The sequence below is a fragment of the Trichomycterus rosablanca genome, chromosome 7 (genome assembly GCF_030014385.1).
Source record: "Trichomycterus rosablanca isolate fTriRos1 chromosome 7, fTriRos1.hap1, whole genome shotgun sequence".
Taxonomy (NCBI): domain Eukaryota; kingdom Metazoa; phylum Chordata; class Actinopteri; order Siluriformes; family Trichomycteridae; genus Trichomycterus; species Trichomycterus rosablanca.
This window is the reverse complement of record NC_085994.1, coordinates 2,772,501-2,788,664: the sequence shown is the minus strand read 5'-3', so window position 1 is coordinate 2,788,664 and position 16,164 is coordinate 2,772,501.

Here is a 16,164-nt window from a genome sequence, read left to right as displayed (position 1 = left end):
CGACGCCTCCTCAGCGCTGAAGGCAATCCCAGCATTCAGTGCGGCACAACTTTCCTCACGAAAATTGACAAACAGGGCGGACGAATGCAGAGCAACCAACAGAGTTCCTTTCAAATGTAAATAAATGATCACTGATGTTTAATTTGTATAAAAGTGCAGAAGTGTTGTTTATTAAGCTAAACTGTAAGCTGTTTAGTAAGCTAAAACTGCAGTGACGTCTAAGTAGTGTGTCTAAATAATCTGCCTTATGAGCTCCTCTCTAATGAGGCAGCTGATCAGGTAGGCATTAGGCAGCAAGGCAGCTCACTAGGTTTTCAAAAGGACCCAATGTTAAATAAATAGGCACAAATTCCCATAGACACCCTGCAATAAAAGAGGGAATCGATATTACTGCCCATGGTTTTGAAGTGGGATTTCCAACAAGGTTCACCAAGGTTTGTCCATCTAGTGAATAAAGCCTCTTTAGGGGGTTGAATACTTTTTCTCTAATATTCGTACACTTATGGTCTCTTCTTCCACATCCTGCACAGATCCTTTCCTCCCGAGTCCTCCTCAAGCAGCCCTAACCTGCCCGGACTCCACTTCCCTAATTACCGTCCCCGTCCCTGTCCGAGTCAGACCCGGGCGCATTAAAGCCCCTCGATCCTCCCGCTCCATTCCCCAATCCCAATCAGCGGCGGTGTCACAGCGTTAGAGGCGCTAATGGAAGAGCCGGGCGGACGCGGGCCTGTCAGGCAGTTACCGCCGGCTTTCATCCACCGCTGGTCACTAAACTAATGGGGAAGATGGAGATGAGGCGGGGGAGGACGAGCGGGAGACCGGAGGGGGCGAGGAGAGGTGACAGCGAGCCAGATAGAGAGGATAAGGACGGGAGAGGAGTCGTGTCTAGCGCCTCTTCCTAATTTGCAGAGCCTAAAGCTGTTAAGGCAGAGATTCAATTCCGTGTCATTTAAGAAGGTGAATGAGGAGACACTCGTACGGGCACCGGACCCTCTCAAGAGCTCTTACAATAACAGCTCAGGTCCCGAATGCCAGCGCTCAGCCAAGCACAGCCTGAGATATCGAGAAACGGACACGCCAAGTCGCTCCGTGTCCCAGGATTTGACAAGCAAGGCTGCGTTTGAACTGGAGGTTTGAACGCTCCACTGTTACCGATCACCGTCGCTCCATCACGGAGTCTCACAACCGCCTCCCTCATGAGGTTTTTAATCAGTGCCAGCAAAGGCCAAAGAAGCTGATAGTTTATGAGAATGATTGAGAGTGATGCCCAGATGAACCGTTACAGGTTTGTGCACATTAATGGAACGCAAAAATACACATTAATGGGTTAAAAATACACATAGAGTTTAAAATTCTCACCTCAGACATCTTTATCTGATCCTCTGGTTCACCTCTGACTGGATCCTTAGAAGAAGAAAAAAACAGAATAGAATAGAACAGAACAGAACAGATCAGATCAGATCAAAATAGAATAGAACAGAATAGAATAGAATAGATCAGATCAGATCAGATCAGATCAGATCAGAACGGAATAGAATAGAATAGAATAGAATAGAATAGAATAGAATAGAATAGAATAGAATAGAACAGAACAGAACAGAACAGAACAGAACAGAATAGAATAGAAGAATAGAACAGAACAGAACAGAACAAATCAGAATAGATCAGAACAGAACAGAACAGAACAGATCAGAATAGAATAGAACAAATCAGAATAGATCAGAATAGAATAGAACAGAAAAGAACAGAATAGAATAGAACAGAATAGAACAGATCAGAATAGAACAGAACAGAACAGAACAGAACAGAACAGAACAGAACAGATCAGAATAGAACAGAATAGAACAGAAAAGAACAGAACAGAAAAGAACAGAATAAAATAGAATAGAACAGAACAGAACAGAACAGAACAGAATAGAATAGAACAGAACAGAACAAATCAAAATAGATCAGAATAGAATAGAACAGAACAGAACAGATCAGAATAGAATAGAATAGAATAGAATAGAATAGAATAGAATAGAACAGAACAGAACAAATCAGAATAGATCAGAATAGAATAGAACAGAACAGATCAGAATAGAATAGAACAGAACAGAACAAATCAGAATATATCAGAATAGAATAGAACAGAACAGATCAGAATAGAATAGAATAGAATAGAACAGAACAGAACAGAACAGAACAGATCAGATCAGATCAGATCCGATCCAATCAGAACAAAACAGAACAGAACAGAACAAAACAGAACAGAATAAAACAGAACAGAATAGAATAGAACAGAACAGAACAGGCTAGAATAGAACAGAACAGAACAGACTAGAATACACCAAAACAGAACAGAACAGACTAGAATACACCAAAACAGAACAGAACAGAACAGAACAGAACAGGCTAGAATAGAACAGAACAGAACAGAACAGACTAGAATACACCAAAACAGAACAGAACAGACTAGAATAGACCAGAACAGAACAGAACAGACTAGAATAGACCAGAACAGACCAGAACAGAACAGAACAAAACAGAACAGAATAGAACAGAACATAACAAACAGAACAAAATAGATCTTTAGAACAGAACAAAATAGAATAAAATAAAACATAACAAAATAGAAAATAACAGAGTAGAATAGAATAGAATAAAATAGAACAAAACAGAATAGAACAGAACAGAATAGAATAAAATAGAACATAAAATAAAACAGAATAAAATAGAACAGAACAGAACAGAATAGAACAGAATAGAACAGAATAGAACAGAATAGAACAGAATAGAACAGAACAGATGAGAATAAAACAGAATAGAAGAGAATAGAACAGAACAGACTAGAATACACCAAAACAGAACAGAACAGACTAGAACAGAACAGAACAGACTAGAACAGAACAAAATAAAATATAATTTGATAGAACAGATCAGAACAGAACAAAATAAAACAAAACGGAATAAAATGCCTTTGTCTTCAAAAAGTTTCCTCATTTTCTTTTTAACTCTATTTATTAAGAATTTCAAAAACAAACCCCATCCTTTTTGTACATCGTCACCTTCTGATGCATTTTTCCAGCGTCGTACCGACTTTTTAATGCCGTCAGCAAAATGTTTTTGGTTGAGCTCGTAGCCACTGATGCAGCGCCGCTTTCACATCATCATCACATGAAAATCTTCTTCCCCTTAAAACTTTTTTCAGTGTTCAAAAAGGTGGAAATCAGATGGAGCTAAATCCGGACTATAAGCCTTTCTCAGTCTCTCAGACACGACCGATTACTCCTACTACTACACCCTCACCGCTTATAACCACAATATAAAAGATCCCTCGTATATACACTGATCAGCCATAACATTAAAACCACCTCCTTGTTTCTACACTCACTGTCCATTTTATCATCTCCACTTATCATATAGAAGCACTTTGTAGTTCTACAATTACTGACTGTAGTCCATCTGTTTCTCTACATACTTTTTAAACCTGCTTTCACCCTGTTCTTCAACGGTCAGGACCCCCACAGGACCCCCACAGAGCAGGTATTATTTAGGTGCTGGATCATTCTCAGCACTGCAGTGACACTGACATGGTGGTGGTGTGTTAGTGTGCTGCTGGAGTTTTTAAACACCGTGTCCACTGACTGTCCACTCTATCAGACACTCCTACCTAGTTGGTTCACCTTGTAGATGTAAAGTCAGAGACGATCGCTCATCTATTGCTGCTGTTTGAGTCGGTCATCTTCTAGACCTTCATCAGTGGTCACAGGACGCTGCCCACGGGGCGCTGTTGGCTGGATATTTTTTTGGTTGGTGGACTTTTCTCAGTCCAGCAGTGACAGTGAGGTGTTTAAAAACTCCAGCAGCGCTGCTGTGTCTGATCCACTCATACCAGCACAACACACACTAACACACCACCACCATGTCAGTGTCACTGCAGTACTGAGAATGATCCACCACCTAAATAATACCTGCTCTGTGGGGGTCCCTGGGAGTCCTAACCATTGAAGAACAGCATGAACATCTAGATTGTTTGATCGGAGTCAAACCAAATGTAGTAGTTTTCTGACAGATTTGACTTTTCAGGACAGTCCACAGTCCAAATCATGGTCTGACTGACATTCAAAAAGTCTTTACACCCCTTGTAATTGGAAAGCTGGAATCCTGAACTCAATAATTAGGACGGGTGTCCACCTACACTGTCCCTTACAAGGACGGTAGTAGAATCATGAAGATGACGAGTGGCTCTAAGCTCCAGACTGAAGGCCGGTTCCTGAAAAGAGACCCTAATAAAAGACCCTAATAAAGCCGGCACGATGCCACATGTCAGCGCAGAACCAGTCGCCCCTGATTCCTCCACACCGTCAGCCAGCAATCTCCTTCCATTACCTCACTTAAATGTTTTCCTGTCGCGCTCAGCTTCCCCCTGATTACGCCCCCCTCTCTGAGAGGAACCCGAATCAGGAGAACAGGTTCATCTTCAGCCCCGCTGCAGGTGATTGAATCAGGAGAAACGGAGACCAAAGTGGGTCTCGCCGGTGAAGAGCCGAGTTCAGCTTCAGGCCTACAGTTTATCCTTCAGGACAAAATACTTTTTTTATCCCCATAACCTGTCTCATAGAATAGAATAGAAACTTGTTATTGTACAACCCTAAATCAGAAAAAGTTGGGACACAGAGTTTCTTACATTTACTTTGACATTTATTTGATGTCAGACAGGATGAACCTGAGATATTTCATGTTTTATCTGCTCAACTTCATTTCATTTATTAATAAACATCCATTCCTACATTTCAGGCCTGCAACACATTCCAAAAAAAGTTGGGACGGGGCAATTTAGGGCTAGTAGCGAGGTGAAAAAACTAAATAATGATGTGATTCCAGCTGATTGTAATCATGGTTTGGTACAAAAGCAGCATCCAGGAAAGGCTGAGAGTCTCTGATGAGTAAAGATGATCAGAGGATCCAGTTTGCCCACAAATGTGTGAGAAAATGATTGAAATGTTTAAAAACAATGAACCTCAAAGAAAGATTGGAAGGGATTTGCATGTTCTCCCTCTACAGTGCAGAATATCATTAAATCATTCAAGAAATCAGGAGGAATTTCAGTGCGTAAAGGCCAAGAGTGCAAGATTAACCCGAACGACCGTGATCTTCCATCCCTCAGACGGTGCCGCATCAAGAACCTCCACTCAACACTAGCTGATATAACCACATGGGTGAGGGATTAGTTTATCAAACCTTTATCAAGCTCTACAATACAGAGTTACTGCACAAATGATACTTAAAACTTTACTGTGCAAAAAAAGAAGCCTTATGTTAACCATGTCCAGAAGCTGAGGCTCTGAGGCATCTAGGATGGACCATCTCACAGAGGAAACATGTATTGTGGTCCGTGTACTCCGGACCAACATTACAAAGTGGTAAATGCTTTACTGTCCCAACTTTTTTTTTGGAATGTGTGCTTTTACTCATGTTTTCTTATTATTTAGTGTGACAAATATGCAATAATAAAGGAATTAGTAAAAGGGGGCGATTACTTTATTACAGGCTTTTTTCCTTCTGCACACACACACAGCTGAACAACCTCTGGACTAAAGTATAGTCTCTCTCACTCACTCACTCACTCACTCACTCACTCACTCACTCACTCACTCACTCACTCACTCACTCACTCACTCACTCACTCACTCACTCACTCACTCACTCACTCACTCACTCACTCACTCACTCACTCACTCACTCACTCACTCACTCACTCACTCACTCACTCACTCACTCACTCACTCACTCACTCACTCACCTTCCTGTAGGGTTGTGTGTATCGACAGAGACAGAGTGAGACGTTTTTCTCTCCGAGATGAGCCAAGATGTGACTGCACGAGCGGTCCGAGAGGTCGGGGTGCACCCACTCGCCCGCTTCACAAAGTTTCACCCCTTTAAAATCGTGTCGCCGTGTCACTATTGGCATTTGAACATCGATCTTTAGTGGCGACACCACTGCTCCGGATAATTTACTATCGATCCGGAGGGGTGTAATCTTTTTTAGCGTTGTGTCGGGTCGTGGTTCAGCTCTCTGTAACCGACACGGAGTGTTTGGACAGTCGTCTGGTCATGGTTGAGAAATCAGGATAGGTTAGGTTCTTATTTATAAATCAGAACTGTGATTATCAGAACAGCTTGTCTGTTTATTTAAAATACCCTTATTAATTAATTAAAAAACCCTAAATAGCTATATTTATTTTCTTGGAATAGCTGAATTTAGCTCCACCCTATAATTATAAACCCGAAGCTATTAAACAATTGTAAGCCTTGATAACAGACTGGAAGTTTTGGTCCTGGACTGTAAGCAGTAATACTGGAACTGGACATTTTGTTACTGTATTGGAAGCTTTTGTATTGGACTGGAAAGCTTTGGTACTGGAACTGGATACTTTGGTACTGCATAAGAATTGTTGGTTTGATGCAACACTGGAAGTTTTGGTACTGGAAGATTTAGTAGTGGGCTCAAAGCTTTGGTACTAGACTGGATTCAGTGATACTGGAACTGAATATTTTGGTACCATATAATATTCTTTGGTTTGATGCCATACTGGAAGCTTTAGTACTGGAACCAGAAGCTTTTGTATTAGGCTGGAATCTTTGGTAAAGGAATTGGATATTTTGGTACTGCATAAGAATTTTTTTCTTCAGACTTAACTGGAAGCTTTGGTACTGGAACTAAAAGCCTTGGACTGGAAGCTTTAGTATTGGACTGGAAGTTTTGTTACTGGACTGGAAGCTGTTATACTGGAATTGGATACGTTGGTACTGCTTAAGGATTTTTGGTACCGTATGACTCTAGACTGGAAGCTTTAATACTGGAACTAGAAGCCTTGAAGCAACAGTGGAAACTTTTCTACTGGACCAGAAGGAACTGGTCAGGAAACAGTGATACTGGAACTGGATATTTTAATACTGTATAAGAATCTCTGGTTTAATGGAGAGATAAGACTGAAAGTTTTGGACAGGAAGTTCTGGTTCTGAACTGGTGACCCAGGAAGAATAAAGAGTTTCCATTTTACAGTGTACAGATGTTTGTGCAGATGTTTGTGCAGTGGTAAAAAGATCCGTTAATAAAGTAAGAGCAGGGCATGTGGTTTGGTCTGGTGGTGAGAAGGGGAATCGTTAACAGATCCTGGACCTGTGTGTGTGTGTGTGTGTGTGTGTTGCGGAGGTGTTAACAGGAGCAGAACTGTGTACACCATCTCGTCCGTACCTCAGTGTGGTTCCTGTCAGCAGGACGTTGTGATGAAGAGTGAGCGGAACAGACTGGAACGCCGCTGTATGAACAGGACCGAGCATCTGATTGTGATTTATAGTTTTTCGCGGCGTCTCTCTCTGGCCTCTGACCGTCCAGCCGTGTAGGAAATCCTATTTATGCCCTAATTTGTGATCCTGCCGAGCCTGTCTGAAAGCAATCAGGGCCTGTAATTGTGTGTACGGAGACGAGAGAGAGTGAAGACGAGGAGAAAGAGAAAACGAGCAAGTGAGAATGAGGAGAGAGAGAGAGAGAGAGAGAGAAAGAAAAAAAAATCTTCATTTAGATTCAGATTCCTGATTCATATTATTCATTTAGATTCAGATTCTTCATTCAGATTCTTCAGATTCAGATTCTTTATGTTCATTCTTAATTGATTCTTCATTTAGATTCAGATTCTTCATTTAGATTCAGATTCTTCATTCGGATACAGATTCAGATTCTTCATTTAGATTCAGATTCTTTATTTAGATTCAGATTCTTCATTCAGATTCTTCATTTAGATTCAGATTCTTCATTTAGATTCAGATTCTTTATTCAGATTCTTCATTTAGATTCAGATTCTTCATTTAGATTCAGATTCTTCATTCGGATTCAGATTCAGATTCTTCATTCAGATTCTTCATTTAGATTCAGATTCTATATTTAGATTCTTTATTCAGATTCAGATTCTTCATTCAGATTCTATATTTAGATTCTTTATTCAGATTCAGATTCTTCATTTAGATTCAGATTCTTCATTCAGATTCTTTATTCAGTTTCAGATTCTTCATTTAGATTCTTCATTTAGATTCAGATTCTGCATTTAGATTCAGATTCTTTATTCAGATTCAGATTCTTCATTTAGATTCTTCATTTAGATTCAGATTCTTCATTCAGATTCTTCATTTAGATTCAGATTCTATATTCAGATTCTTTATTCAGATTCAGATTCTTCATTTAGATTCAGATTCTTCATTTAGATTCAGATTCTTCATTTAGATTCTTCATTTAGATTCAGATTCTTCATTCAGATTCTTCATTTAGATTCAGATTCTATATTCAGATTCTTTATTCAGATTCAGATTCTTCATTCAGATTCAGATTCTTCATTTAGATTCAGATTCTTCATTTAGATTCAGATTCTTCATTCAGATTCTTTATTCAGATTCAGATTCTTCATTTAGATTCTTCATTTAGATTAAGATTCTTCATTTAGATTCAGATTCTTTATTCAGATTCAGATTCTTCATTCAGATTCTTTATTCAGATTCAGATTCTTCATTCAGATTCAGATTCTTCATTTAGATTCAGATTCTTTATTTAGATTCAGATTCTTTATTCAGATTCTTTATTCAGTTTCAGATTCTTCATTTAGATTCAGATTCTTCATTCAGATTCTTCATTTAGATTCAGATTCTTCATTTAGATTCAGATTCTATATTCAGATTCTTTATTCAGATTCAGATTCTTCATTTAGATTCAGATTCTTTATTCAGATTCAGATTCTTTATTCAGATTCAGATTCTTTATTCAGATTCAGATTCTTCATTCAGATTCTTTATTCAGATTCAGATTCTTCATTTTTCAATTAGATTCAAATTCCTGATTTATATTTTTCATTTAGATTCAGATTCTTTATTCAGATTCTTCAGATTCAGATTCTTTATGTTACTTCTTAATTGATTCTTTATTTAGATTCTTTATTTAGATTCTTCATTCAGATTCAGATTCTTCATTTAGATTCAGATTCTTCATTTAGATTCAGATTCTTCATGCACATTTTTAATTGATTCTTTTAGATTCAGATTGTTTATGCACATTCTTAAGTGATTATTTAGATTCTTCAATTAAATTCTTTATTTAGATTCAGATTCTTCATTCAGATTCTTAATTGATTCTTCATTTCATGGTTGCGCTGCCTGTTGACCAGGATCAATCAGTCAATGAAAATGATATGGAATGAAGACAAGAAAACCTGGAGCACAGAACCAACTGGAGCTCAATCCTCACTCACAGCAAGGGGGGATTTAGAGCGCACAGTCTACCTTCTGCAGGTTTTGGCAGGTGAAGAGAAGCTGGAGCACCCAGAGGAACACCATGTGGATATGGGCTGCATGTGTGACCTTCACGGACAGTGACTGGACGAAGAGCCGAGTTTTTTAAATTCATTTTCTTCCCATTTTTAGCAACTTTTACCCAACTGCATTACGCTTCCTTTGTACTAGTGCTAAACCCTGCCTCTGATTGAGGAGAGCCGTGACTAAACACGCCCCCTCCGACAAGTGTGCAGTTCTGACTGTATCTTTTTACCTGCACGAGGCGAGTTCATATGCCGATCAGCCTTGTGCTCGGAGAGCCACACCCTGATCAGCATTATTCCTCGACGCCATCAATCAGCCAACAGAGGTCGTAATTGCATCAGTTATGAGGTCTCTCATGAGACGTTGTTCATGTGGCCGCCCAGCCCAGCCGGATGGCAGAGCCGAGATTCGATACAATGTATTCAATATCCCAGCTCTGGTGTGCTAGCGTATTTTACCGCTGCGCCACCTGAGCGGATTCTTTTGTCTTATTTTTTATTCTACCACGAGCCCGTCGCTGCATAACGATCACTCACCCCTACCAGAGCGAGCAGGAGCGCTGGAACATCCACTCCGCTTTAAAGAACTGTGGAACATCAGTCATAACGGCGCTTAATCACCGGCTACAAAGCAATAAGTAATAACTCCATAATTAAACCCTCCGAAATGGTGACAATAGAAATCAGACAGACGTAAACAAACACAAGCGTTTGTAATTTGGCTCCAGTAATCGTCAGCTTTAATTCCAGCGTGTTATCGGATCAGATCCATTAGTGAGATAAATGACAGAGTGTAACTCAGTCATCAGTTAATCATTTCTGTAAGAGTGCTGGATATTACACACCCGCGCCGTCCCAACACTTTTGGGCTTTTATTTTATTTATTCTTTTACGCGAGATATTTCATCGCAGCCACCAACACGGTTTGGATTGGGACGAGACCCAGTCGCGCTCCTAATCTCTTCCTAATTGACTCATTTCTATGCGCCGTGCCAAAAGGCCTGTGTGCATTAAATGTGTGATTGCTCCTTCCATTAGAGCTCATTAAAGCGTTTCCCAGTTCACCCATAATAAGCATTTGATGAGGTTTTCTTAAAAAGCCTCCGCCCCGAACGTCCCCTGCCGACCCCTAACGACCCCTCCTCGGCATCCTTAAAGGAGTTCCAAACTCCAAAGTGTGTAGAAAAAATTATACCGACACTGACTGTGTTGAGTTCCGGCACGAGAGACGCGAGTGAAAGAAGAGCGAGTGCATTAACTGTTCAGCATTACCTGTTCACTATTATCTGTTCACTATTACCTGTCCACCATTAACTGTTCAGCATTAACTGTTCAGCATTAACTGTTCAGCATTAACTGTTCACTATTACCTGTTCACTATTACCTGTTCACTATTACCTGTTCACCATTAACTGTTCAGCATTAACTGTTCAGCATTAACTGTTCACTATTACCTGTTCACTATTAACTGTTCAGCATTAACTGTTCACTATTACCTGTTCACTATTACCTGTTCACTATTACCTGTTCACCATTAACTGTTCAGCATTAACTGTTCACTATTACCTGTTCACCATTAACTGTTCAGCATTAACTGTTCACTATTACCTGTTCACCATTAACTGTTCACCATTAACTGTTCACTATTACCTGTTCACCATTACCTGTTCACCATTGACTGTTCACCATTGACTGTCCAGCATTAACTGTCCAGCATTAGCAGTTCAGCATTGACTGTTCACCATTGACTGTCCAGCATTAACTGTCCAGCATTAGCAGTTCAGCATTAGCAGTTCAGCATTGACTGTTCACCATTAACTGTTCATCAATTCCTACACCAGAACGGCTGATCATCTGACCTCAGCTCTTCATAGAAACAGAATGACTGATCGTCAAAACTTAGCTCTCCATGGAGCCAAAAAAAACACTGATCATCACAGCACAGCTCTTCATGGAACCAAAAACTGATTGTCTAAGCTAAATTCTTCAAGGAAACAGAATGGCTGATCATTTGAACACATCTCCTCTTTGAAACAAGATGACTGATTATCTGAACTCAGCTTTTAAAAACAGAATGGCTGATCACCTGGACTCAGCTTTTCATGGATACAGAATGGCTGAACATCTGACCTCAGCTCTTCATGGAAACAGAATAGCTGTTCATCTAAATGCAGCTCTTCATGGAGCCAGAATGGCTGATCACCTGAACTCAGCTCTTTATGGAGCCGAAACCACTGATCATCGAATCTCAGTTCTTTATGGAAACAGAACTGTGGATCATCTGAACTCAGCACTTCATGGAAACAAAATGGCTGATCTTTTGACCACAGCTCTTTATGGAAACAGGACTGCTGATCACCTGAACACAGCTTTTCATCAAAACAAAACTGCTGATCATGAGAACTCGACTCTTTATTGAAACAAGATGACATCATCTAAATTCAGCTCTTCATGGAAACTAGATGACTGATCTTTTGAACCCAGCTCTTCATGGAGCCAAAATCACTGATAATCAGAACACAGCTCTTAAAAGGAAATGAATAACTGATAATCTGAGCCAAAATGGCTAAACTCTTCATGAACAAGCTGACTGATCATCTGACCTCAGCTTTTTATGGAAACAGAATGGCTGATCATCTCAAATTAGTTGTATCTGGGAAAAAAAAGATGACTGATCATCTGAAGATTGGCTGATCATGTGAATACAGCTCTTCATGAAAACAGAATGGCTGATCGTCAGAACTCGGCTTTTTACGGAAACAGTGGCTGATCATCTGAACTCAGATCTTCATGGAAACAAAATGACTGATCATTTGAACTCAGTTCTTCATGGAAACAGGATTGCTGATCATCTGAACAGAGCTCTTCATTGAGCCAGAATGGTTGCACATCTAAACACAACTCTTCATAGAAACAGAATGACTGATCGTCTAAGCTCAGCTCTCCATGGAGCCAGAAATAAACACTCATCATCACAGCACAGCTCTTTATGGAAACAGAATGGCTGATCAGCTGAACTCAGTTCTTCATGGCTGGTCATCTGAAGACAGTCCTTCATGAAAACAAGAAGAGTGATCAACTGAATTCAGCTCTTCACTCATGGAAACAGAATGGCTGATCTTTTGAACACAGCTCTTTCTGAAGCCAAAAGAATCACTGATTATCTGAACTAAACTCTTTGTGGAAACAGAATGGCTGATCATCTAAACTCAGCTCTTCATCAAAACAGGATCACTGATCATCTGAACTCAGCTGTATATGGAAAAAAGATGACCGAGCATCTAAACGCATGGTCTTCATGGAGCCAGAATGGTTGCACATCTGAACACCGCTCTTTATAGAAACAGAATGGCTGATCATTTGAACTCAGCTCTCTATGGAAACAGAATGGCTGATCATCTGAACTCAGCTCTTCATGGAACCAGAATGGCTGATCATCAAATCTTAGCTCTTCATGAAAACAGGACGACTCTTTTGTTCCTTTAGTATTTATCCATCATATTTAGGTGTATCTGCATCTCAAAACCACCAAATTCATCCCAGTAAAGTGAACCAAGCCTCATCTCCCCCTCCACTCCCCGCCCCGCCCCGCCCCACCCTTCACTGCTAAACGAAGAGTCCTGAGGAGGAGTGAAGTGAAACGTTTCTACCCCAGGAGAACCGGCGAGTCCCAGCTTAATTAAACTGCACCGTTTCGGAACCCTTCTGTCTTTAGGCCATGATGAACCTTCTCCACCGAACTCATCATGGTTCCCACCTGCTGAGTGGGACACAACCTCGTCGTTTAGCCTCAAACCAGCCGGAATTAGCTTCTCTTCACGTTTACGGGCACTGTGACGGGCGTGACCCTCTGTTAGAAGTTGGGCGACGTCCTAAATCTGTACTCTGAGGCCTTATGTAAATCAGGGAGTTAAATTAAAGGGTAATTTTCTGGAGGTGTCCCAAATGTGTCTGTACTTTAAGTCCTTGAGAAGGCAAAATCCAGTCAAACAGGGCACAGCCAGTTTATAGAACTCTCTCAGAAAGCTTGTGCAAGATGTTGGAACATAACTGCAGGGATTTACAATCACTCAGTGATGCTGGAAGATCAGACCTGCCACAGAAACCTCTTAAAGCTGTGCCACAAAATATTATAATAAGGGTGCCAATACTGTTTCTTCATAAATATGTTACATTATACAGCGGGACCTTGAAACTGGACGTCAGTTGGTTCTGGGAGCGGCGGCGAGTTTTAAAGAAGTTGAGTTTCGAGGTATTTTTTCCCATAAGGATGTTTGGGAGACAGAGACACAAACACATACACAGAGACACACACAACGACACACACACTAACAGACACAGACACACATACAGAAATATACACACAGAGACACACACACACAGACAGAGACACACACAGACAGAAACACACTCAAAGACACACACACACAGACACACACACAGACAGAGACACACACAGACACATACACTGAGAGACACACACAGACACACAGACACACACACAGAGACAGAAACACACACAAAGACACACTGACACACACAAAGACACACACACACACAAAGACGCACACACACAGACACACACACACACACACAAAGACACACACACACTAACACAGACACAGACGCACACACACAGACACACACACACAGACACACTAACAGACACAGACACACACACACAAGACACACACACTAACAGACAGACACAGATGCACACACACAAAGACAAAGACACACACACTAACAGACAGACACAGACGCACACAGACACACACACACACACACGACACATAGAGACACACAGAGAAGCTGGAGCTGTAACACAAGTTTAAAAGTGAAACAGGGAGGAGAATCCAGATAAACACAGATACATGTGGAGCTGTAACCCTGGATCTGACGCTTATTCCACACTAATGCAGATTCAGCTCAGATTCACACGCTGATGATGTTTTACCGCAGCGATCAAATCGAGCGCTGAACAAAGCATCGAGTTTCAAAGAATTTGAGTTTACAAGGTACCGCGGTACTTCAGTTTACAGCACAGGGAATTGAAAAAGACTAGCTGGGGAGATAAAGGGGAACCCCACACCTTAAAAAAAAACAGATGTCCACATACTTTTGATCATTTAGATCTTGTGAACACTTATTATTTGATATCCGCAGCTCTGTGAATCATCATCACGCAGGAGACCTAAAATCTGCTCCTGGGAGGCGAGAGACACCCTGTATTTAGCCGCACAGCTGGATGTTCACGCTCGACTCACACGGTCGCTCCATCATCGCCGGCGCGGCGAGCCTGTCGGACGTTGACGCATGGCCACGATTAGCCGTGGAAAGACTTCAATTATGATAAACACCCTTCACCCCTCTTAGGCCGTGATTAACAGGAGCTCCTGCGCTCGAGCGCGTCCGATAGAGATCTCGCCGTCTCGCGCCGTCGCTCCCTCCCCCGGATAATAAACTGCCCTGCCTCTGGGCCTCGTACCTCTCCGCTGGCGCACGCCGGGCCGCGGGGACGGGCTTTAAGCCATCTTTATCATTTACACATGGCTAACAATGCAGCCATCCTGTACCGGACAGCACATTTTAAGTCTGGAGATGTGAGGTGCTCGAGCCCCCTCATCATGCAGCCGGGGGCGGGGCGGGGGACTGGCGGTGAGGTCCATCCTGCACCGATCCTGGAGATGCTCAGAAAACTTCGGTTACATCTATGAAGGTAGAATGTAACACTGGTCTATGTGAAATTACTTTCCACATGATGTTGGAGTGTGTCTGTGAGGATTTGTGCCCACTTTTGACATCAGGCACCAATGTTGGACAAAAAAGCATCAATTTATCATCAATTAGAGACACACAGACACACACACAGAGACACACACAGAGAAACACACACACAGAGACAGACACAGAGACACACAGACACACACTCACAGAGACACACACACAGAGACACACAGACACACACACACAGAGAGACACACAGAGAGACACACACACACACACAGAGACACACAGAGAAACACACACACACACACAGAGACACACACACACAGAGAGACAGACACACAGACACACACACAGAGACAGACACACAGAGACAGACACACAGACACACAGAGACAGACACAGGCAGAGACACACACAGAGACACACAAAGAGACACACACAGAGACACACACACAGAGACAGACACAGACACACACAGACACACACATACAGAGAGACACTCACAGAGACACACACACAGAGACACATACACACACAGAGACACATACACAGAGAGACACACACACACACACACAGAGACACACACACAGAGACAGACACACACACACAGAGACAGACACACACACACAGAGACAGACACACACAGAGACACACACAGACACAGACACACACAGAGACAGACACACAGAGACAGACACACAGAGACAGACACACAGAGACAGACACACACAAAGACAGACAGAGACACACACACAGAGACACACATACAGAGACACACACACAGACACACAAAGGCACACAAACACAGACACTCAGACACAGAGACACACACAGACATACAGAGACATACACAGAGACATAGAGACACAGACATACAGAGACAGAGACATACACAGAGAAAGACCTACAGACACACACACACACAGACAGACACACACAGAGATACAGACAGACAGACAGACAGACACACACACACACACACAAAGACAAAGTCAAATCTTCCGATTACATCAGTCTATATTCTCCTGTATGATTGTGGTACACGACAGACGTGGAGTGCTTTAGCACAGGTGCTATAAATTAGCTGTGA